Here is a 25,092-nt window from a genome sequence, read left to right on the forward strand (position 1 = left end):
TTCCACCATGTTCAAGCACTATGGCGACAGTGGCAAGGAAAAACCTCTAACGGGCAGAAACCTTGAACAGAAAATTGTGTATTTCTCAATGAGGGAGGAGGAGTAAATGATTAGTAATTTAATACTTTAAAGTGTTTGAACTGATAGTTGAAGATTTTTGTGGAAAAACTGTCAGGCACTAATTATTCAAAGGAGAGTATTCTTTATAAGTCTTAAAATATGAAAACTTTAAATTGATAAAATGCGTAGGTGTCTTTTGACAGATGGGGTATGTTGGTGGGAGTTGGACTGTATTTCATACATTTATTTATGAGCCTAATTGAATAAAATGTTTTCTGCTCATACTTTGCTGTTAACGTGGTTTCAGAATACTGAAACCAGAATACTGAGTGACAGAATGACATCATAAACAAGGACATGATAGACAGAGTTGTTAAAAAAAGTTCCTCCATGAACCCAGATATTAACTTTCTTAGTCGAGGAGATTCTCCAGAGGAATGATAAATGGTAAAAAAAAAACTAAACAACTATGTTGTTGAGACTTTCCTCCTCAAAAACAACCATTTTCATTTTAATTTCCTTGAAAGCATCCCTTCCAAAACTTTGAACCATCCTCAAAAGTTTATTTTTTTTAGAGGCAAAATGGCTGAAAATCATATCCTCAGTACAGCCACATAGTACAGTACAGTTTTCCACATCTTTTCCAATATTTGGGTGATCAAATTTGTTTTCAGGATCAACCTCTACTGTTAATCAAGGGTGAATGTAGCCGATATCTGAACTCAGGCATTACACTTTGATGCTAAACATAATCTATAACCTTGTCTCAAAGGAGAGCAGAACTTGAACTGGTACATTTTTAAATTAGTATTTAATGCACGCATTATACGAAATAATAATGAGAAAACAAACAAGAGTCTTATAGCAGCTGCAGAGAAATCAGAGGTTTTGATTGGATTTATTTTCTTTTCGTGACGCAATCATATTTTAATTCAATTCAATTCAATTCAATTCAATTTTATTTATATAGCGCCAAATCACAACAAAGTCATCTCATGACACTTTACAAAATAGAGCAGGTCTAGACCGACTCTTTATAATGTTATTACAGAGACCCAACAGTTCCCACCATGAGCAAGCACTTTGGCGACAGTGGCAAGGAAAAACTTCCTTTTAAGAGGCAGAAACCTTGAGCAGAACCAGACTCTAGGTGGGGGGTCATCTGCTTTGACCGGTTGGGTTTTAGGGAGAGAGAGAGAGAGAGAGAGAGAGAGAGAGACAGACAGACAGACAGAGACAGAGAGATAGACATAGAGACACAGATAGACAGACAGACAGACAGATAGGTAGGCAAAGATGTATGGCAGCACTAACAGTAGAAATAGCTGTAATATTAGCTGAGATTAATAATAGCAGCTTTAATAGTGACAGAACTACGACTAAACATAATAACTGTAGTGATGAGAGTCAGGCAGGCCCATGGCGGCAGCAGCACCCAGGCGTACCAGGACCACGATCCACAGCGACCTACGAGTCGACAAAGCACAAAGAAACTCCGGGGAAGAAATAAAGTTAGTAACATGCATTGGACTGTGATGAATGTGCAAAGATGAAGAGGGAGAGGAGGAAAGCTCAGTGCATCATGGGAAGTCCCCCGGCAGTGTAGGCCTATAGCAGCATAACTAGGGGGCTGGTCCAGGCAGGCCTGAGCCAGCCCTTAACTATAAGCGTTATCAAAAAGCAAAGTTTTAAGCCTACTCTTAAAAGTAGAGAGTGTGTCTGCCTCCCGGACCCAAACTGGGAGCCGATTCCACAGGAGAGGAGCTTGATAGCTGAAGGCTCTGGCTCCTGTTCTGTTTTTGGAGACTCTAGGAACCACAAGCAGCCCTGCATTCTGGGAGCGGAGTGCTCTAGTGGGGTAATAAGGTACTATGAGCTCTTTAAGATATGATGGTGCCTGACCAGTAAGAGCTTTGTAGGTGAGGAGAAGGATTTTAAACTCTATTCTAGATTTTACAGGGAGCCAGTGCAGAGAAGCTAATACAGGAGAAATATGATCTCTTTTCCTGGTTCCTGTCAGTACACGTGCTGCAGCATTCTGGATCAGCTGGAGAGTCCTCAGGGACTTATTGGGACAACCTGATAATAAGGAATTGCAATAATCCAGCCTAGACGTGACAAATGCATGGACTAATTTTTCTGCATCTGTTTGAGACAGGATCTTCCTGATTTTTGCAATGTTATGGAGGTGAAAGAAGGCAGTCCGTGAAGTTTGTTTTACGTGGGAGTTAAAGGACATGTCCTGATCAAAGACAACTCCGAGATTCCTCACGGTGGCGCTGGAGGCCAGGGCAATGCCATCTAGGGTAACAATATCCTTAGATACTGTGTTTCTGAGGTGTTCAGGGCCAAGAACAATAACTTCTGTCTTGTCTGAGTTCAACATCAGATAATTACAGGTCATCCAGGTCTTTATGTCCTTAAGGCATGCTTGGAGCTTGGCTAACTGATGAAGTTCTTCTGGCTTGATCGATAAATATAGCTGGGTATCATCCGCATAGCAATGAAAATGTATGGAGTGTTTTCTAATGATATCCCCTAAAGGAAGCATATATAAGGTGAATAGTATTGGTCCAAGCACAGAACCTTGTGGAACTCCATGACTGACTTTGGCGTACATGGAGGATTCATCGTTAACATGTACAAACTGAGATCGATCTGATAGATACGACTTAAACCAGCTTAGTGCGGTTCCTTTGATGCCAATTAAATGTTCCAGTCTCTGTAATAGGATATGATGGTCAATGATGTCGAATGCAGCACTAAGATCTAACAAAACAAGTATAGAGACAAGTCCTTTGTCTGATGCAGTGAGAAGGTCATTTGTAACTTTCACCAGTGCTGTCTCTGTGCTATGATGAGCTCTGAAACCTGACTGAAAGTCCTCAAGCAACCTATTGTCATGTAGAAAGTCACACAGCTGGTTGGCGACTGCTTTCTCAAGGATCTTGGAGAGAAAGGGGAGGTTAGATATAGGTCTATAGTTGGCTAAAACCTCTGGATCAAGTGTGGTCTTTTTAAGAAGAGGTTTAATTACAGCAACTTTAAAGGACTGTGGTACGTAGCCTGTTAATAAAGACAGATTGATCATGTCTAGTAAAGAAGTGCTGACTAAAGGTAAAACCTCTTTGAGCAGCCAGGTTGGGATGGGGTCTAAGAGACAAGTTGATGGCTTAGATGAAGAGATAGTTTTAGTAATTTGGTGAAGGTCAATGGGAGAAAAGCAATCTAAATATACATCAGGTTTTACAGCTATTTCTGAGATTCCTGTGTTTGAAGGTAAGGTACCACCTGAAGACAGAAGGTGATCAATTCTGTCTCTAATAGTTAGAATTTTATCATTAAAGAAGCTCATGAAGTCATTACTGCTGAGGGTTATAGGAATACATGGCTCAATAGAGCTGTGACTCTCTGTCAGCCTGGCTACAGTGCTGAAGAGAAACCTGGGGTTGTTCTTGTTCTCTTCTATTAATGTTGAGTAATAGGCTACTCTGGCTTTACAGAGGGCCTTCCTATAAGTTCTAAGACTATCTTGCCAAATTAGGGGGGTAGTGAAGCGTTAGTATAGGATACCCCCGATGGAGTCGAGACACTGGTGGTGGTGGTGAAGGGATGGCTGACATCTGGATGTGATGAGGGGTGGTCTGCGGATGAGCTCCACCCGGACACTGAATGTGATGACTGGAAATGAGCGGGGTGGAGGAGGGTCGCTGCGATTCTGCACTGAAATGACAGCTGACAGCAAGCGAGGGGAGGACAGATTGAAGTTTTGGCAGCAGCAATATGATTGGCTGATGGAGATGGTGGCTAAATGAGGAAGAGAGAGGGATGTGAATGAATGAGCAAAAGATAGTCATCCTGACTGAACTTATGCTGCGCTTCATTACTGGAGCTGCTGCTACCAGTTGTAGTACCAGTACTCACTGTAATGACTCAGTAACAGAGTGAAAAGGGCTTTAGGGGGGTCTCACCCTCCCTGACCCATTCAGATCAGACCAACACTTTAGACCTGTGCACTGCTAACCTCTTGAGGCTGAAATGAGTCATTATATCACATACAAACACAATGTGGTGCAGAATGGGAACTTATTAACATGTGCAGTGTAGGAAAACCAGTTGGAATGAAGTATTGCCAGTAGACCCTCCTGAAGTCTTTTTCTTCTGTTATGAAGTCAACATTGTATTTGCTCATGACTTCCCCTGTTTACATAATGGTGGGGGGGGGGGGGTTTGTTTCTGGAAGACGTTTTGAACCAATCTTTTTGTTGAAGGGTGTGGTGGAGTGGAGACGTCCCCAGCAGCTCCCATTACTGACCTGTTTAAACCACTAAAGCATCTGAACTGTGTGCTCTGCTGGTGAACTCCTTCTAATGACTCAGTAACAGAAGGAAAGGGCTTGAGGAGGGTCTCACCCTCCCTAACACAAACCCTTTAACAATGTTCCATCTAAATATATGTTTCCTGTTGTTATACAACATTTATACATGTAATATACTGAGATGGAACAAATCAATTAGACATCATTAATCCTAATTAAACAGGATTTGAAAGGAACATGGCCAAAAGACCCTCTTGAAGCCCTTTCCTTCATTTAAACTCTGTTGTATATTTTAAAGGATGAGCCTGCTGATATTATGTATTTGTCTTATTGTAAACAAATCTGAATAAAAGACCCACACCAACAATGCATTAGTGCGTCTCTCAGTACTGTCTGACTTCTCTGCTCTGTATATGGCACTCAAACCCAAACCCATTGGTTCCTACTGAAGAATACATCTTTATAAATGAGTCACAAATATGTAGTTTTATTTTGAAAAACGGGCTCAGTGATCTCCTGAAACAGCTGTGCTCTGTAGTTTTGAACAAACATCACTCAAACAACAGTGAATGGAGCATTTGTCATTCAGCTTCAGATTAATTGGAAGACTAACCATTACTTGTGTACAGTGGATCCTTTTAGACGTTTTGTAGAATTGTGAATATTTTTCGAATCAACTTTTAATAGTCACAAAAGTAAAAGAAGTAAAGGGCTTTAAGAGGGTCTCACCCACCCTAACCCTAACCCTTTGGAAATGTTCCAAACAAACAATAACGAATCTAAAATTGCTCAATAAATTCTGACAATTAGTTTCAACTATACATCAGATCATGAACTGAGGTGTAAATAAATTAGACATTATAAATAATGAGTATAGAAGAACATTTCTTCTCCTGTTCTTGAGTCATTATAATAACCTGAACACAGATTTAGAAAAGGATTTGAATGGAACATTTCCTCGAGACCCTCTTAAAGCCCTTTCCTTCTTTTACAATTTTCTAATTTAAATAAAGTTTTAAAAAAACAAAATGTACTCATCTAAATCCAAACATTTATCCAACACTTACCATTACATGTCTATAATCTAAGCTTATCACATCTATAACTTAAACTTATCACCTGTCACTTATCTATAGTTTCGACTCATCATTACTTATCTAAAAAAAGGGCTGCAACTAACTAATCATTTTCATCATCAATAAATCTGCCAATTATTTCCTTCATTAATCGATTAATCATTTAGTCCATAAAATGCCAGAAAATAATGAGTCCAAAGTGACATTTTCAAATGTCTCCTTTTGTCCAATTAACAGTCCAAAACTCAGTTTACAGTGATAGAAAACAAAACACGCTACAAATCCTAATGTTCGAGAAGCTAAAACCAGGGAATGTTTTTCATTTTGAACATTATTGAAACGATTAATTGATAATAAAAATAGTTGCCAATTAGTTTTCTGGCGATTGACTCATTGATTGATCGACTAAACTTTGCAGCTCGACTTATCTATGTCCTTACAGTGGATGCTTTTGTATCATTTTAAATATGAATTATTTCTTTAAATCAACTCTTAACATCCACAAAGCAACAGAAGTAAAGGGCTTTAAGAGGGTCTCACCCTCACTAACCCTAACCCTTTGGAAATGTTCCAGACAAATACATGCTTCCTGCTGTTCAGACTGCATTGAAATGATATAATAAGACACTCATTTAACAACAAATCTAATACTGGTCGATCAAATCTAGCAGCTCAATTCAACTGCTCGTCAGTTAATATACTGAGATATGAACCAATAAAATAACCAAATAGTGAAAATAGATTCATATTTTCTTTCTCATGTTCTTGACTCATTAAAACTAAACACAGAAGGAAAAAAGGATTTGAATGGAACATTTCCTTGAGACCCTCTTAAAGCCCTTTACTGCTTTTACAGTTTTAAAATTTACTTATTTAAATAAAGTTTGGAAGGAAGAAAAGTTGGTGGACCCATCATTACTCATGTAAATCCTAAATGTATCAATACTTCACCTACACACAGTTTTTAGGGGTTTTTTGTTTGTGTTTATGAAGAAGAAAAAAGTTTAAAGACTTATCAATACAAATCTATATCTTAAACGTATCATTAACATATCTATAACTTAAACTTATCTACTGCCTAAACTTATCATTACTCATAGTAAAGTAATTGTTATTCATTTTCAAAAGAACTGCCAATTACTTGTTTGATTAATCGATTAACCTTTTGGTCTATAAAACGACAAAATAGTGAATAATGGCCACCACATTAATCTCCTGAAACAGCTGTGCTCTGTAGTTTTGAACAAACATCACTCAAACAACAGTGAATGGAGCATTTGTGGGGACTATTTTCAGTTTCAGATTAATACACACTAAGGGCACTTTAAGATTTTGACCCAAAAGAGAGTTGGAAGACTAACCATTACTTATGTACAGTGGATCCTTTCTTTTAGTAGATTTATAGAGTTTAAAATATGTTTTTGATAACTTTTAAATAGTCAAACGTAAAAGAAGTAAAGGGCTTAAAGAGGGTCTCACCCTCCCTAACCCTAACCGTAATAAAACCCAAATATAACAAACAATAACAATCTACAACTGGTCCATAAATTACAATTAGCTTTAACTGCACATCAGTTCACAGACTGAGATGCAAATAAATCAATTAGACATTATAAACAATGAGTATAGAAGAACATTTCTTCTCCTGTTCTTGAGTCATTATAATAACCTGAACACAGATTTAGAAAAGGATTTGAATGGAACATTTCCTCGAGACCCTCTTAAAGCCCTTTACTATTTATAATTTCACAATTTACTTATTCAAATAAAGTTTGAAAAAGAAACTGTTACTTATCTAAATCCTAACATACATCCTAAACTTATCAATACTTCAACAACAGACAATTTTATTTTGTTTGTTTTTAAAAAAAGAAATGACATAAGATTTGAAAGCCTTATCAAGCGTGACTATGGCCAGCCGTGATCGTATAGTGGTTAGTACTCTGCGTTGTGGCCGCAGCAACCCCGGTTCGAATCCGGGTCACGGCAGGTGGACCTCTGTCTATTTGTACAATTTCCCCCCAGGGATCAATAAAGTATTTCTGATTGTGATCAATACTTATCTATATCTTACACTTATCACATCTATTATCAGTTATCACTATTGTTTAAACTAATCATTACTTATCTAAAGGGCTGCAACTAACAAATCATTTTCATCTCAATAAATCTGCCAATTATTTCCTTGATTAATCAATTAATCGTTTGGTCCATAAAATGCCAGAAAACAGTGAAAAATGGCCGCCACATTTTTCAAAAGTGACACCTTCAAATGTCTCGTTTTGTCCATCTAACAGTCCGAAACTCAAACATACTCAGTTTACAGTGATAGGAAACAGAGAAGAGCTGCAAATCCTCTCATTCCAGAAGCTGGAACCAGGGAATGCTTTTTATTTTGAAAATTATTTGAACGATTGATAAAATATATAATAATATTTTTATATCACATTAATATAAAAATACCTGCCAATTCGTTTTCTGGCGATTGACTCATTGATTAATCGACTAAACTTTGCAGCTCTACTTATCTATGTCCTTACAGTGGATGCTTTTGTGGATGTCTGGTCGAATTTTAAATATTAATCATTTAATAACCATTACTTATATACAGTGGATCCTCTCCTTTAAAAGATTTGTAGAATTTAAAATGTGTTTTTAATAACTTTCAAATAGTCACAAACGTAAAAGAAGTAAAGGGCTTTAAGAGGGTCTCACCCTCCCTAACCCTAACCCTTTGGAAATGTTCCATCCAAATATAACAAACAATAACAATCTAAAACTGGTCCATAAATTACAATTAGCTTTAACTGCACATCAGTTCACAGACTGAGATGTAAATAAATCAATTAGACATTATAAATAATGAATATAGAAGAACATTTCTTCTCCTGTTCTTGAGTCATTATAATAACCTGAACACAGATTTAGAAAAGGATTTGAATGGAACATTTCCTTGAGACCCTCTTAAAGCCCTTTACTGCTTTTACAATTTCAAAATGTACTTATTTAAATAAAGGTTAAAAGAAAAACAAAAGTTACTTATCTAAATCCTAACACACATCCTAAACTTATCAATACTTCAACGACACAATTTTTTTTTGTTTGTTTTTAAAAAAGAAATGAGAAAAGATTTGAAAGCCTTATCACTACTTATCTATGTCCTAAACTTATCACTTATCTACAGCCTAAACTAATCATTACTCATCTGAAAAGGGCTGCAACTTATTATTTTCATCATCAATAAATCTGCCAATTATTTCCTTGATTAATCGATTAATCGTTTGGTCTATCAAATGCCAGAAAATAGTGAAAAATGATCTTCACATTTTTCCAGAGTCCAAACTGACGTCTTCAAATGTTTTGTTTTTTCCATCTAACAGTCAAAAACTCAAAGATAATCAGATTTGAATGAATCAGTAATATGAATAGTTACCAATCAATTTTCTGGTGATCGACTCATTGATTAATCGACTAAACTTTGCAGCTCTACTTATCTATGTCCTTACCTTATCGCTATTTAGTTATAACCCTAACCCAAAAGAGAGTCAGAGGACTGACCATTATATATGTACAGTGGATCCTTTTGTGGATTTTTTGTTCAATTTTAAATATTAATTATTTCTTTAATCAACTTTGAATATCCACAAAGCAACAGAAGTGAAGGACTTTAAGAGGGTCTCACCCTCACTAACCCTAACCCTTTGGAAATGTTCCAGACAAATATATGCTTCCTGCTGTGACTGCAATGTCATGATATATTAAGACACACATTTAACAACAAATCTAATACTGGTCGATCAAATCTAGCAGCTCAATTCAACTGCTCGTCAGTTAATATACTGAGATATGAATGAATAAAATAGCCAAATAATGAAAACAGATTCAAATTTTCTTTCTCTTGTTCTGACTCATTAAAACTAAACACAGAAGGAAAAAAGGATTTGAATGGAACATTTCCTTGAGACCCTCTTAAAGCCCTTTGCTTCTTTTATAATCTTACAATAAACTTATTTAAATAAAATAAATCAAAGAAAAAAATAACTAACATACACTCTAAACTTATCAATACACTATCAACTACGCACATTTTTTGTTTGTTTTTAAAAGAAGAAAAGAGAAAAGAATTTAAAGTCTTATCAACACTTATCTATATCCTTAACTTAATACTACTTAACTATAACCTTAACTTATCGCTTAATATAATAATCTTATCACTAAAGGTTTTTTTTGGGGTTTTTTGTTTGTTTTTTTGACAGTAGGAAAAAAAAAAGAAAGAACTATTTACAATAAGTGTGAGCGGCGGTGGAATTGCCACTAATTATACTCTACCTGCTCAGCCCGGCCCCTTTACCTGTGAGGGGTCATACTTACATCTCCGGGCTGAGTGGAGAGTCGTCCCACCACGCCAAAACCTCGGCCATTACCTCCTGGGCAGTGGCGGGTGGGACCCAACGGGGCATGCGGACGGAGGGCCTGGGTCCGCTGAACACGACCTGGACGTCGAAGTACCCGTCACGCAGTCGGCTGCGTCTGGCCTCCTGCTGCCTCTGCCTCCACCGCCGCCTCCGTTCCCGAGTCTGTTAGAGAGATGGACGGAGGAGAAATCGGAACAAACGGGTCAGAAGAATGAGGCAAGACATTTGGGTTGAGGGTGACCGTGGAGGCCGACAGAAACTCCACGACCACTCACAAGTCTGGTATCAGTGTTTAGGGTGGACTACTCACCCGCTGCTGGGCAAGGGACTGCAGTCCTGCCCGCTGTGACCCAGAAGAGGACGGCTGGGGGCTCCTCTCTGGCTGCACAGGGGTCACCTGGGTTGAGGGAGATCATGGAGGTCAGCACACCATTCACAAATCACTTACATTTTCTTTTACTGTTAAATGCTGTGCTCTCAAAACGCCTACTAAGATAGGGATAGAGGAGTGTTTGGGGTGGACTACGCACCTGCTGCTGGGCAAGGGCCTGCAGTCCTCCACCCGGTGGACCAGAGGTGGACAGGTGGGGGCTGGAGCTCCTCTCTGGCTGCACAGGGGTCACCTGTGAGCCAGAGGAGGAAGGCTGGGGGCTGGAGCTCCTCTCGGAGCAGGACTTTTTTCCTGCAGGCTCCTCGAGGGCTCCAGGGCTGCTCTCCCGCTCCCGCTTGTCCTTTTCCTGTTAGAGATATGGAGAGCGGGGAATAAAACAATAAGGAATTAAGTCAACTTTGTTCAGTTAAATCTCTTTCAGACTGATGCAGCAGAGGTGGACAAATCTATGTTTGGTGTCAAACTGAACTCATCAACAATATAGAACAGAGCAGTAACTAATATCATGGCGTTGGAATTTGTATGTTACTTTAGTGGTGTACCACACTCCCTCACTTTGTCTAGTCTGATTCCTCAGATAGTGATTTCCTACATTTCATTTTAAACCCTTTCTTCAAAACTAAAAGGCTTTTTTTCCGTATCGTTTTTTGGATTACTTTAAATTAAGACAATATCTGCTGTCACATTAAAATGAACAATTCATTCTACAAACGATGATTTTGACCACACAGATTAAAAAGGTATTTCCCTTAACATTGACCCCTTTTAACTTTTAAAACTCTGAAACAAAGCAGATCTCCATACAAATGATCTCTGCATTATCTGGAGCATTTGTTGCAGAAATACAGATTGAATATCATTTACCTGGAAATGATGTATTCAGATATTTGATTAGTCAAGATTATGTACATAAATGCTCTCAGGACTTTGAGGTGTTTAAAGGCTCTACTCTTAACAACTGCCTTTGGTCCTCACCACTACAAAGCACATATTCTATAAATATATGATAACATACTGTCTATTAACAGTCTCAACTCCTTACTCCTCCTTACTTTTTTTTTGCTTCAAATGGTGTTTACAGAAGTCAGTTCCCTTGTTAAGTTAATTCATTTCAATAATTATTTCCATCTTGTCAACTTTCAGTTATTTCAGGTCTAGCGAAAGTGAAATAACTATAGCTAACTAGTTATTTAGTTGGCAAATAGTTAATTTCTGTACTAAATTCTGAACTCCGATTTTCTAGCTTCAAAAGATACATACAGCATCTAATAAAATGACTCGTAAATACTTTTAAAGGATTTGAAAGATTTTACTCTTTTCTTTATGCGTAATTTTAATTATTTCCACTGAAATCTGACAATTATTTTCATTAAATTTGAACTTTCGACTCTCATCAGCTAATGTTAGCTAAGAAGCTAGCAAACAAGCTAACGCGCGTTAGCTAACATTAGCTTGTTAGCTAACAAGCTAGCTAACAAGCTAACGTTAATGTTAGCTAACAAGCTACTTTTAAATTTTAAAATTATTTTAAAGGATTCATATTCTTACCTTTTCCATATGAAAGGTGTAAAATAACCACAGTGAGTTGCTGCCTGGTTCTTAAAGAGTTTTTCTGCTTCTGTTTTTGTTTGTGTTTCCAAATCACTTTTCAAGTCTTTGCCTGATGCGTCTCTCTCCAAGTTCAACAGTGAAATGGTGACGAGGATGAGCTCCGCTGCTTTATATAGCCTGTGGATTCCATAGCAACCATAGAATCTTAACGTAATTTCGTCATGTAACGACGGTATTTACAGTATTCTTTTACTTATTTATTTTATTTTTTTCAATATTATTTTTATAAAACAGGTTTTGCAATAATTTCCTTCACTCATTTTTAAATATTGAAACATACTGGATCGATTTATTCTCCATAATTTCGCTAAATTAGATTAATCTTAATACAATGGTATTTTTTGTTCTTATTTTTATTTATTGTTTATTATTATTAATTATTCTGTTCAAGGTTTCTGCCTGTTAAAAGGAAGTTTTTCCCCTCACGGTGGGAACTGCTGGGTCTCTGTAAATAATATTATAAAGAGTGCGGTCTAGACCTGCTCTATATGGAAAGGGTGGCTTTTGTTGCGATCTGGCGCTATTATAAATAAAAAAAATTAACCCTCTGGGCTCCATGGTGGCAATTTGTGTCCAGTTCACTTTCCTTTTTTTGACCATTTTAGCTGTGTTAATGCATATGGAATGAAATTTCCCAAGGGTCTGGATTTTTTTCAGATTTTTTAATTTTCAATTTCATCTCTTTAAATATATCAATAATATACTGTATACATCCAATTGTACAACTTGGCTCCATCATGGCCGCTTCTGACCAATTGAAACCCATGAAAACTACATTTTTTAATTCCTTGTTATTCACAGTATTAAATCATACAATTTAGGTAAAATTGCTTTCATTCTAAACTCAACACTTGAAAATTGTAGTTTTTAATGTTTTCTACCAGATTGTGTCATTTGTCCATTTTTGGCCATGGGAGCAATTTCATGTAATATTCTTCGTTTCCAATAGGGGCGTATGATGGCTTACTGCACGCCAATGGAGCGAATGAATGACACAATTTTGACATAATTGTGATCTTAAGGATGTCAGATAATGATTTGTGTTTGTGCATGAAAAGAATTGTTCCTGTGTGTGAAATTGCAGCACAAATATGTATTGTATAGTTGCAGTGAATTTCTGTTGATGCAGGCTATTGAGCTTTGAGTTTCCCAGGAAAACTTGGCTTGGTGCACATGTTGAAAGCACCTGTGGCTTTGTTTTTTTTCATTACAAAAATGCCACACACAACTACACAATAGCCCTTACACATCTAAATATCTACTCTCCAAAAAAAAAAAAATCACAGGACATCTTGCAGAGGTCAAAGATGCAGCTACAGGGGAAACAAAAACAAACTCTGGCACTGTTTATAAATCTGTCCTGGTGTTTATGCAGGTGCAGTCAATACTAATGCTATAAGTAAGCCTAACAGCTCCCAGGTCATTTTTTCTCTGGCAAGATGGCAAGAAGGTCATATTCACTGCTTCAAGCACGTGACTATGTGATGCAATCGGAGAGCGAAGATGGGAAGAAATCCTCTGCAGTTGAAGAAGAGACATCTTCTACCCAAGATGAGAACACATCCTCTCCTGAAGATGAGGGGACACCCTCCTCAGAGGATGGCAGCATCACCACTGATGATGAGGAGTACCGGCCAGCGCCTGATTCCTCTTCCTCAGGGGGTGAGGACAATACAGACACAGTGGTGGAGGCCGAGCAGCTAATGGCAGAGACAGTAGAAGCAGTGGCAGAGACAGAGGAGCTGGCGGCTGAGTGGATGTCTCGTGATGGGAAAATTATGTGGTTTCCCACTGCTAAAGAGACCCTGCACTACAATCCAGTACCCACTGGTATCACCCCAGGGTCCACCCTGTATGCAGTTGCCCGCATCAGCAGCCTGAGGTCTGCCTTTGACCTGTTTATAACAGCGGAGATCATTCAGCTGCTGTGTACCCACACAAACCTGCATGGGAGGCGAAGGTGTGAGGATTGGAGGGATGTGGATGAAGTGGAGATGAGAGCCTACATCAGGATTCTGATTCTGGCTGGCGTCTACCGCTCAAGACATGAAGCAACACGTGGCATGTGGGGTGACAAGACAGGACGGGCCATATTTTGTGCTACGATGCCCCTCTACCGCTATGCTCAGATCAGCTCTAACATCCGCTTTGCTCACCCGCCCGGGACGCTTCAGGGACGATAAGCTCGCCGCATTTCGCATTCTGTGGGAAAAGTGGGTGGCTCGCCTCCCCCTCTTGTTCAATCCAGGGGTTGATGTGTGTGTCGACGAGCAGCTTGTTGCATTCAAAGGTCGTTGTGGATTTCGACAATATATGCCCAACAAGCCTGTAAAGTACGGCATTAAAATGTGGGTCACCTGTGATGTGGCAACCTCCTATGCCTGGAGGATGCAGATTTACACAGGAAAACCCCCCGGTAGCTCCCGGGAAGTTAACCAGGGAATGAGGGTCACACTCCAACTGACAGAGGGGCTCCAAGGACACACTGTCACATGTGACAACTTCTTTACTTCGTTCGCCTTGGCAGAGGAACTCCTCAGATCAGAAATCAGTCCATCCTGAGTGGGAGTCCTCTAAAACCTACCAACGGAGGGTGTTCCTGGAAGAGCTGGGGCACATGCTGGTGACCCCAGCAATTGCAAGACGGCCTTGACCCCCACGCTCAACAGCCACTGCTGCCATTGTTGCCGGGATACAGCAGTCTGAATCAGAGCGTGACCCACGGCCCGCCAGCAAAACGAGGAAAAGGTGCGAACTGTGTACCTACAGGAGAAGAACGGCAACCACTTGCTCCAGCTGTGGAAAGTGTGTCTGCAAGGACCACTCTACTGTGGTTTGCACAATCTGCCGCCCTTGAGCATGCACACACACACACACACACACACACACACACTTATTGAAACACACTATTTAACGTTCTCTCTCTCTCTCTCTCACACACACACACAGACACACACACACACACACACACACACACATGCAGCTGTTGTTCTCTATAAAAATAAATGCTGCAGCTTTATTTTTCAAATCAAATTTAAAGGGTTAAAATTCTGAAATTGAATGAAATTTGGGATTTCATGGTCAGGACCGATTCTAATAAAAAAAAAATTAACTGTTGAAAGTAGAAAATAATCTTAATATGTGGTATTTTTTATAGCATTTTGTAAAAACAGGAGATGGCCATTTTTGTCCACGAACATGCTAAGTGGGAGTTTTTATGTTTTTTTGTCACTGTACAAAAAAGTAATGATGCATAAAAATTAATGATACTGCTAATTATTGACATACATTTAGCTGCGTGGATGGTTAAAAAATATATCAGGTAGCATGTATTATTTGGTTAAAAAAAGTGATTTTATGCTTTTCTCCCTTATAAATCATTAGCATTATGTGATCTAACAGGCATTTAAAGGGTTAAAATTCTGAATTTGAATGAAATTTTGGTTTTCATGACCAGGACTGATGCAAATTTAAAAAATCTAGTTGGTGAAAGTGGAAAAATCTTTTAATATATATTAATTTTATAGCATTTTGGGAATGCAAACAGGAGGTGGCCATTTTTGGCCACAAACACGTTGAGTGGGAGTTTTATCTATTTTGCTTTCCCTGCACAAAAATAACAATGCATAATAATCAGTGTTGTTGTTAATCAGTTACATATCTCAGACTGTGCTATTGATAATACAAGAAAAACCAGTAGCACTGAGAATACAGAAAGTGGTCATTTTTGAGGTTGTTTTCCAACAAGTGCATTGTGCAAACAAACTGGCATTTGAAGGGTTAAAAAATTAAAAAGGAATGGATATTTTATACTTATGATAAGAACTGATGTTAGTTAAAGACTTTATGCAGTAAAAGTAGCAAAGAACATAAAAAATCTAAAAAATTACATCCTCAGTCTGTTCGTGGCCAAAAAAAACAGACTGAGTGGATAGTGATTTTGAACAAAGCCAGAGGGTTAATTGAACTAAATTAAACTTGAAGCAGAAGCTGACAAGTGTCCATGATGTAACTGCTGGTTCAGCAACAGATTAAACAAAATATGCCAAATATGTGGTTCAGCCATTTCAGATAAGCTGCGCTGGATCTGAAGTCAAGACCTGCTGCAGTGAACACATTTTAATTAAGATGAATTATTAATTAGCAATCAGCCTCGTGTTTTCTGTTCAGCAGCGGATGTCCGCAGTTGTATAGTGTTGTCTATTATAATAATCAGTTTGACATAACAGCTCACACAATGTGTCTTCAAACATTCAAATAGAATAAAACAAAGTCTAGGCTAAATATGGTAGCCAGCCAAATATGTAACTGTCTATGTGGCGCACCTCTTGCTGAAGCCTTTCTGCTTTTGGAGTACAGCAAACTGGGAGAAATGTTGTACTGGCCCACCAATATTCTGCCTGTACTACATGCAGAGTTGTGGGGTCCTGCATTTGAGTCAGATAGACAATAACGTCCCGCCATGGTGGGATACTGCAATGTTTTAACTGTTACATCAAGAAAACTCACAGCAGAGCCAGACCCTGAAGGAGAGCCGCAGCTGCAACGGAGAATTTAACCCAAGTCAATGAGGTAAGCTTGTTAGTACTAATGTTAACGTTACCAGTTAACGGTAACTTCCTGTTGGTGGCTTGCTAGCTAGCTAGCTAGCTAACGAGTCAGCAGCGTTTGCATTTACTGTGAGCTGACCAGCTCCTCCAACTCAGACACACACTAGCTAGCTAACTCTGTAACACTGGTAATGTTCGTCTCTTGAAAAACATGAACGTTCAGGTGACTAGCAAGTATTTAGCAAGCCAACAGGCGCTTTCTGTGCGTCAGTGTGTGTGTTTAGTGGCGGCTGCTGACTCAAAACTTTGGGGGGACAGGAGGAAAACCAACCCCATGTGAACTGGCAGGAAAGGCGTAGATAGATTCATAATTTATTACAGTGCCATATTAGAAAATAAATTATAACGTGCGAATTGCAAACTACGTCTAAACACATCACTGAACTGTAAATAACTTAATAAATACACAAAAATATATATAGATAAATATACAGAAAATAGTATTTCACGCCCTATACCCTTGTAAATCTGGCCCTTGCCGGTGTTATGCCAAATTCTGTGACCCACGAGATTCTGTGTCTATATCACATACTTTGTGCCAGAAAGCCTTTTGGTGCCTAAACGTAACCAAGTAGGCTAGTTTAAGGCAAAAAAAGAGCTGGCGGCATAGTTTAACTTCCCGTTTGGGTCACATAATCTGATGGGTCACAGAATTTGGTGCAACACCTGAAACTGGTCCCCGTACATGTGTGATGATGAGTAAAATGTTCTTACTTTCTTTTTATCACAAGCCTAGACAGACCCAGGCCCAAGGCTCCAGAAGGTGCTGGATGAGGTTGGACCTGAAACACCTGGCAGAGCGTCCAGCTCAACAGGAGCCAAACAGACAATTCAACCCACTGACGGGTTTCCGTCAGCACGCTTTGGGGATCTGGAGACGGGAATTCTGAAGGCAACCTCCACCCACTTTGATGTGTCTTAACTGGCCAGAGGAGACAGCTGAACTGGAGCATTTCCAATCCATCCTTGCAGCATGTGGGGACTTTACTTCTGCAGCAGCAGCTAAGAGAGAGCGGCTCGACCTAAAAGTCCTCGTTCAGCGTCACTACAGGCACCTTGAACCCCGAAGCTGTGGTAGTGGTTCGTAGTTTTGGTGCCTAACCCTAACCAAGTAGTTTAAGGCAACCTTTGTTTGTGGTGTGACCGATTTACCTCTAGTCTCTGATCTAATCATTTCAGATAATTTATCTTAAAGGTCACCTTGAATGATTTGAACTCACGATTATGTAGAAAAACTTTGACTTTGAACTTTCATTTTGGGAGGGTTCTGGGAGGATGGTGAAAATAGTTAAGTCCCTGCCCCTTTACCTGTGAGGGGTCATACTTACATCTCCGGGCTGAGTGGAGAGTCGTCCCACCATGCCAACACCTCTGCCATTACTTCCTGGGCAGTGCTGGTGCTCCTCTCTGGCTGGACAGGGGTCACCTGTGAGCCAGAGGAGGGCGGCTGGGGGGCTGGAGCTACTCTCGGTGCAGGACCTCTTGGCTTGGAGTGTGTCCTTTTCTCTCCAAGGCCCATACTGAGAAACTTGTACACGCTTTTATCACCAGTAGGCTGGACTATTGTAATGCTCTCCTCTCTGGTCTACCAAAAAAAAGCCGTAGACCAGGACCAGAAGGAGAGCACACACACAGTTTTAAAACTGGCTGCTTTTGAAACTGATTTAAAGATTCTTTTATTGGTCTACAAATCACTTCTTGGTCTGCAAGCACGCCAAAGGTAGTTTGGACAAGAACAAGAAATGACCAGCAGGTGTCGCGCTGTGTGAACCTCCTGTGTGCACAGAGGTGGCCGGACTGTCTGCAGCACTGGCCTTTTTAAGGTCCCTGCCCTGAAGAGGACAGCAGCTCAGTTTAGTACGTTGTATGTGTTCAAGTTCAGTGTTCTGTGTTGAACTAGATCTCAGGTGGTGTCTCTCTGTGCCTCGAGGGGGCTGCCACGGCACTGGCTGCACATGTAACACTCCTGAAAGAACTCTTGTGCTGTACTAAATGATGTATATGTGTTTGGTCTTGTTGATGTCCCCTCACCACTTGTCAGGCTCCAGACGAGCGTGCATGATGCAGTGTGAGTGTTTACATGGGCTCACTCTTTGGTCTGTTTGGTCTGGCCTCAGTCATTTTCAACAGGTTTTCCATTTACAGGTCTTTATTTGAAAAACCTGTTTGATGCTCAGTGTTTTCGTGTTGATGTTCACTTTTGAATGAATTAAAATACTGTTTGAATATGGGTGTCAAACATACAGATACTCCATTTTATTTTACACACATACCTAGATATTATTTCTTTTCTGAATTTCAAAATCACAACAGGTCAGGTATGGATGGATAGCAGCTACATACACTATATTGCCAAAAGTATTCACTCACCCATCCAAATAATTGAAATCAGGTGTTCCAATCACTTCCATGGCCACAGGTGTATAAAATCATGCACCAAGGCATGCAGACTGTTTCTACAAACATTTGTGAAAGAATGGGTCGCTCTCAGTAGCTCAGTGAATTCCAGCGTGGTACTGTGATAGGATGCCACCTGTGCAACAAGTCCAGTCGTGAAATTTCCTCACTCCTAAATATTCCACAGTCAACTGTCAGTGGTATTATAACAAAGTGGAAGCGATTGGGAACGACAGCAACTCAGCCACGGAGTGGTAGGCCGCGTAAAATGACGGAAATGACGGAAATAGGGTCAGCGGATGCTGAGGCGCATAGTGCGCAGAGGTCACCAACTTTCTGCAGAGTCAATCGCTACAGACCTCCAAACTTCATGTGGCCTTCAGATTAGCTCAAGAACAGTGCGTAGAGAGCTTCATGGAATGGGTTTCCATGGCCGAGCAGCTGCATCCAAGCCATACATCACCAAGTACAATGCAAAGCGTCGGATGCAGTGGTGTAAAGCACGCCGCCACTGGACTCTAGAGCAGCGGAGACGCGTTCTCTGGAGTGACGAATCGCGCTTCACCATCTGGCGATCTGATGGACGAGTCTGGGTTTGGCGGTTGCCAGGAGAACGGTACTTGTCTGACTGCATTGTGCCAAGTGTAAAGTTTGGTGGAGGCGGGATTATGGTGTGGGGTTGTTTTTCAGGAGCTGGGCTTGGCCCCTTAGTTCCAGTGAAAGGAACTCTGAATGCTTCAGCATACCAAGAGATTTTGGACAACTCCATGCTCCCAACTTTGTGGGAACAGTTTGGGGATGGCCCCTTCCTGTTCCAACATGACTGTGCACCAGTGCACAAAGCAAGGTCCATAAAGACATGGACGAGAGAGTTTGGTGTGGATGAACTTGACTGGCCTGAACAGAGTCCTGACCTCAACCCGATAGAACACCTTTGGGATGAATTAGAGCGGAGACTGAGAGCCAGGCCTTCTCGTCCAACATCAGTGTGTGACCTCACTAATGCGCTTCTGGAAGAATGGTCAAAACTTCCCATAAACACACTCCTAAACCTTGTGGAAAGCCTTCCCAGAAGAGTTGAAGCTGTTATAGCTGCAAAGGGTGGACCGACGTCATATTAAACCCTATGGATTAAGAATGGGATGTCACTTAAGTTCATATGCCAGTCAAGGCAGGTGAGCCAATACTTTTGGCAATATAGTGTACATAATTGTGTTAAACGAAAATATATGGGCTGTAAGGGTCCAATGCTTTATTTCTTACTCAGCAATGTGGCAAAGTACATATGTAGTCAGTCTGCTTGAGTAGACATGACAACTATGAGGTTCTTTTTGACAAGACCGTATCAGATAAGATGAATCTGCAGAATTACATTGAGTGTACAGACCTTTAGGTGAGGAGGTTCACGCAGTGCGACACCTGCTGGTCATTTCTTGTAACTACCTTTGGCGTGCCTGCAGTCGGTTCTGTGCCGTTGTTGTTCCTGATTATTAAGAGCAGACTTTACTGTCCGCAGCACATCCCGAGGAAGACTTACTAAAGTGCTTTCATTTTCAGAACAGTCATGATGCGTTATGGTCACTCAGCTGCATAATAATGAATTATTATTCAATTATAATCAATTATTAAAGGCTAAAGGGCATCATAAATGAATATTATTACCATTACTTTATATCTCTATGTAGAACTTGTGACCTGTTTCTGTAACAAACGGTTGAAACATACCTTGGTCTAAATGGATCTGTTCCACTATTTTCCCTTTACCTCACTGTTGATTCATTTTATTGCTATAAATCTGCTTGTATTGATTTATCAATTATTGGCATCATTATTCATTTATTTAATTTGAGCTAAATCTACAGTATATGCATGCAAAAGTTCTTGGAAAAGATTTGAAACCTTTATTTAAATCTTTTAAGAAGAAATCAAATGTAAAAATGCATTAATATTATGTAAAGAGTTGGCAATGCATAATGTATAATCCCTCTCTGTTGTCTTTACAAACACACACACGTCTGCATTTCACCTACAATTAAGACCAAATTACAAAATCTTTTCAAAGTACTTTTCTCAGAATTGAGTTTATCAGTTCTTTTCTCGGACATTATAGGAAACCAAGAAGTGATTAAGTTGTCATCCATCTGTGTGTATTTACAGTACAGTACATCACTAGAAGTAAATATATATGCAACAACACAAAGATGCAGAAGGATTTGAAGTTTCTTCAATACATTTTATTATTTAAGGTGATTAAAAGGCAAAATAATGAAGACTTGTGAATTACATTATTTCTCTGTTTGATTCCATTTAAAGAGCAGCTTGTCAACACTTGCACCTGTTGCTCCAACAGCTTCAGCTACATTACTACTGTAACTAGGACTTCTACTGTGAATGGAGAGAGGTGCAGTGCTGGGAACTGTTGAACAGGAGACAGAAGAGGGGGCTTGGGGGAGAAATGAAGGCTTTGGGTGCAGATGTCTCCGGGCAGGTAGCTTCTGAGGCCCAGCTGACGGAGTTACAGAAAGCTCAGTGATGAAGGATGTTGAATGCTGACAACTAACAAAGCAAACAAACAAAAACAAAGAAAGGGGACCATGCAGGAGCTGAGAGAGAGACAGAGGGACTGAGCAGGCCAGCTTTAAACAGGGCTCGTACAGCTTTGTAAGAGGAAAATTCAAGCACTTCTCAAGCACTTTCAAGGTTCGTAAACCAAAGATTTCCATATTTACACAAGACTCGGAGTGGTAAAACGCCCCCTTTCCATTTCTGCACCCATGTCAGCCCAGCAGCCCAGGTGAAGCTCCTCTCACGACGACCTCCACTCTGCTCGGCTTCTTCCTGAAAGGGGACGAGAAAAGAGAGAGCGAGCGAACCGAGCAGAGGAGGGAACACTCACGCTGCCTGTGTTGTTACGTGCTGTGTTTGGATGTTTTAATGAAGTGCTAGATGAGCCGAAGACAATGTTCCACGTCGGTGGACAATGAAGTTTAAAGTATTTGATTCTTTAACTTTCCTGCTACAGCTGAAATGTCACCGATACTACTGACACAACTGCTGCTGATCTCACCGCTGCGACCGCTCGCATCACTACTCTTGATACTTTCTGCATTACTTTATAAAGATGCTCTGTTAATTATATGTCATATAGTTCATATAGTACATTTGGCACACCTTATTTTTCATTGATCCAAATACTGGAGGTCCTGGTTCAAAACTAAGTTTCAATTATTGTGAGGATACAAATGCAACTGCAGCTTGTTTCATTTTGGCCTGTCATCAAGTTATTCACAGAGTTCACGTTAAGTAGTGTCAGCTGAGTGTCATTGTGACGATCAGCACCGGCCAAACATGAAGAGCTTCCTCAATGTTTTGTTCACTCCTCCTTGTTGAGAAGAAAGAGAAGAAGAACAGTTCACATTTGATGAAACACTGGAAAATGACAACATTCCAAAATGTTTTCCCACATTTTCCAGTCATTAAGTTAATATATGCAGCAACGGGGAAAAGCAGCTGGACTGGAGTTTAACCAGCAGAGCCTCCTAAAGTGCTTTCCCTCTGTTATGATCCATTATAACAAGGCCTCCAGCTTCTACTGCTGCCTTCATGGCTTCTATTGTTATTACCACTGCTACTAACACTGACATGTTACAGCTACTACTGCTACTATTACTGCAAAGAAAGCTGCCACTTGTGTTACTACCATGCAAGCACATATATTAGATGGCTACATCGCTGATCAGCAGTGTGTGTGACTGAGGTGACTGAACCCACAAACTAGAGTGAGGGTCCACATCATTTTGGCCATGTAGAGGGCCTGTTTAAACCACTAAACCATCTAAACTGTCCGCTCTGCGCTGGTGAACTCGTCCTCATGGCTCAGTAACAGAAAGGTCATGAGGAGGGTCTAACCCTCCCTGACCTGTTGTGCAGAATATAATGGAATGATATGAAAAGACACTTTGTCATTTAACAAGCCATCTAACGCTGCCCTCTAGCTTCTGACAGAAAAAGAAGGATTTGAATGGAACATTTCTAAAAGACTTTTCCTTCTTTCACTGTATTATTTGACTTGAATGTATTTTTCCTGCTCAAAAGGACTCAGTCACGTTAAATGAGTTGGTACTATGATCAGGCAATATGAACATATACACGGAGAGACAGACTCCAGCATTAAAATAATTAAACTACTGTCAGTTCATTCATTTACAGGATTATCCAAAAGCCAGCATTCCCATCTGGATATTTTATATCATAATGGAAGATTACATTTACCAAGACAGGAGATCTCATTTATACTGGTAATTGTGCTTAGTGCAACTACTAGTCCAGCTATTAGTTGTTATTAATGTTAGTAATGTCACTAATACCACTGACACGTGCTGCAAATGCTCATATCATTGCTCTTTATTCTGCATTCATTTTGAACATCCTCTCTACTCAGTAACAGAAGTAAAAGGCTTCAAGAGGGTCTCACCCCCCCCAACCCTAACCCTTTGGAAATGTTCCATCCAAATATAAACTTCCTGTTGTTCACAATAAATGTTAACAGGTGTGGACCTCAACGTTTATTTGATCCAGCTGTTCATATCTGATACTTATGAACCAGTATGAAATAGCTGGGAGCAAAGCAGCTCAATCAAAGTGTGTTCTACAAGTTTCAGCCACAAGAGATCAGGAGTGCACAGTTTTTTGAAGTGGTCATACAAGCTCCATAACAGGAACCCTGTGGAGTCTCTGATCACTGGTGGAACTATGGAGCAATGTTGTGATGACTGGCTTCCTGTTTGGTTTGTTTACATTGTCTGAACTACTGTCTATGAATGATTCCTTAAATGCACCTTTCTATCCTAATGAGCATTCCCACTGGTGACCAGTGACAATGACTGGGGCTGACGATGCTTGGAGCTTCTTGTTCAGCCTCTTATTCTGTTCTATGGCTCAGTATCCAGATGACATTCACTACTAAAAACAGCTAGAAATGAAAGATTGGCTCAGACTTTGACAAGCTGAGTGCAGACTGTGACATGAATACATTCAGATCAGACCAACACTTTAGACCTGTGCACTGCTGACCTCTAGTGGCTGAAATGAGTCATTGCATCACATACAAATCCAATGTGGTGCAGAATGGGAACTTATTGATTAACTTAGGCAGTGTAGGAAAACCAGTTGGACTGAAATATTGCCAGTAGACCCTCCTGAAGTCCTTTTCTTCTGTTATAGTGTCAACATTGTATTTGTTTTATTTTTGAAAAAATTAAAAGAAGAAAAATAAAGATTTGGAGGCTCATGACTTCCCCTGTTTACATAATGGTGTTTTTTTTTTTGTTTCTGGAAGATGTTTTAAATCAATCTTTTTGTTGAAGGGTGTGGTGGAGTGGAGACGTCCCCAGCAGCTCCCATTACTGACCTGTTTAAACCACTAAAGCATCTGAACTGTGTGCTCTGCTGGTGAACTCCTTCTAATGACTCAGGCCCTGTTCAGACCTGGTATTAAACATGCGTCCTAGGTGATCCGATCGCAAGTGGACAGCTCTAATACCAGGTGTAAATGCAACAAGGACGCATTGAGATCAGATCGCTCAGACCACATTCGGAAGTGGTCTGGGCCGCTTGTTTTGTGGTCTGATAAACAGTAAATTCATCAAATTCAAGTTAAAACAACAACGGAAGTGAGATCCGATCACAAGTGGTCACTGGAGACGCATGTTAATGCCAGGTGTGCACAGACGTACTTGGAGCTGTCCACTTGTGATCGGATCACCCAGGACGCAGGTCTAAACAGGGCCTCAGTGACAGAAGGAAAGAGCTTTAGGAGGGTCTCACCCTCCCTAACACGAAACCTTTGACAATGTTCCATCCAAATATATCTTTGCTGTTGTTATACAACATTTATACATATAATATACTGAGATGGAACAAATCAATTAGACATTGATAATGACATTAATCCTAATTAAACAGGATTTGAAAGGAACATGGCCAAAAGACCCTCTTGAAGCCCTTTCCTTCATTTAAACTCTTTGTTGTATATTTTAAAGGATGAGCCTGCTGATATTATGTATTTGTCTTATTGTAAACAAATCTGAATAAAAGACCCACACCAACAATGCATTAGTGCGTCTCTCAGTACTGTCTGACTTCTCTGCTCTGTATATGGCACTCAAACCCAAACCCATTGGTTCCTACTGAAGAATACATCTTTATAAATGAG

General features: G+C 40.0%; 1 non-coding gene and 1 pseudogene across 1 annotated transcript; both read left to right on the plus strand.

Annotated features, from left to right (window-relative positions):
• Positions 1-7,371: 7,371 nt before the first annotated feature.
• On the plus strand, positions 7,372-7,443 carry trnah-gug (transfer RNA histidin (anticodon GUG)). The gene has a single exon. It is a non-coding gene; the product is annotated as a tRNA-His (tRNA).
• Positions 7,444-13,355: 5,912 nt separating this feature from the next.
• On the plus strand, positions 13,356-14,433 carry LOC139303688 (piggyBac transposable element-derived protein 4-like; annotated as a pseudogene).
• Positions 14,434-25,092: the final 10,659 nt, after the last annotated feature.

Source organism: Enoplosus armatus, chromosome 20 (assembly GCF_043641665.1).
Source record: "Enoplosus armatus isolate fEnoArm2 chromosome 20, fEnoArm2.hap1, whole genome shotgun sequence".
NCBI classification, from domain to species: domain Eukaryota; kingdom Metazoa; phylum Chordata; class Actinopteri; order Centrarchiformes; family Enoplosidae; genus Enoplosus; species Enoplosus armatus.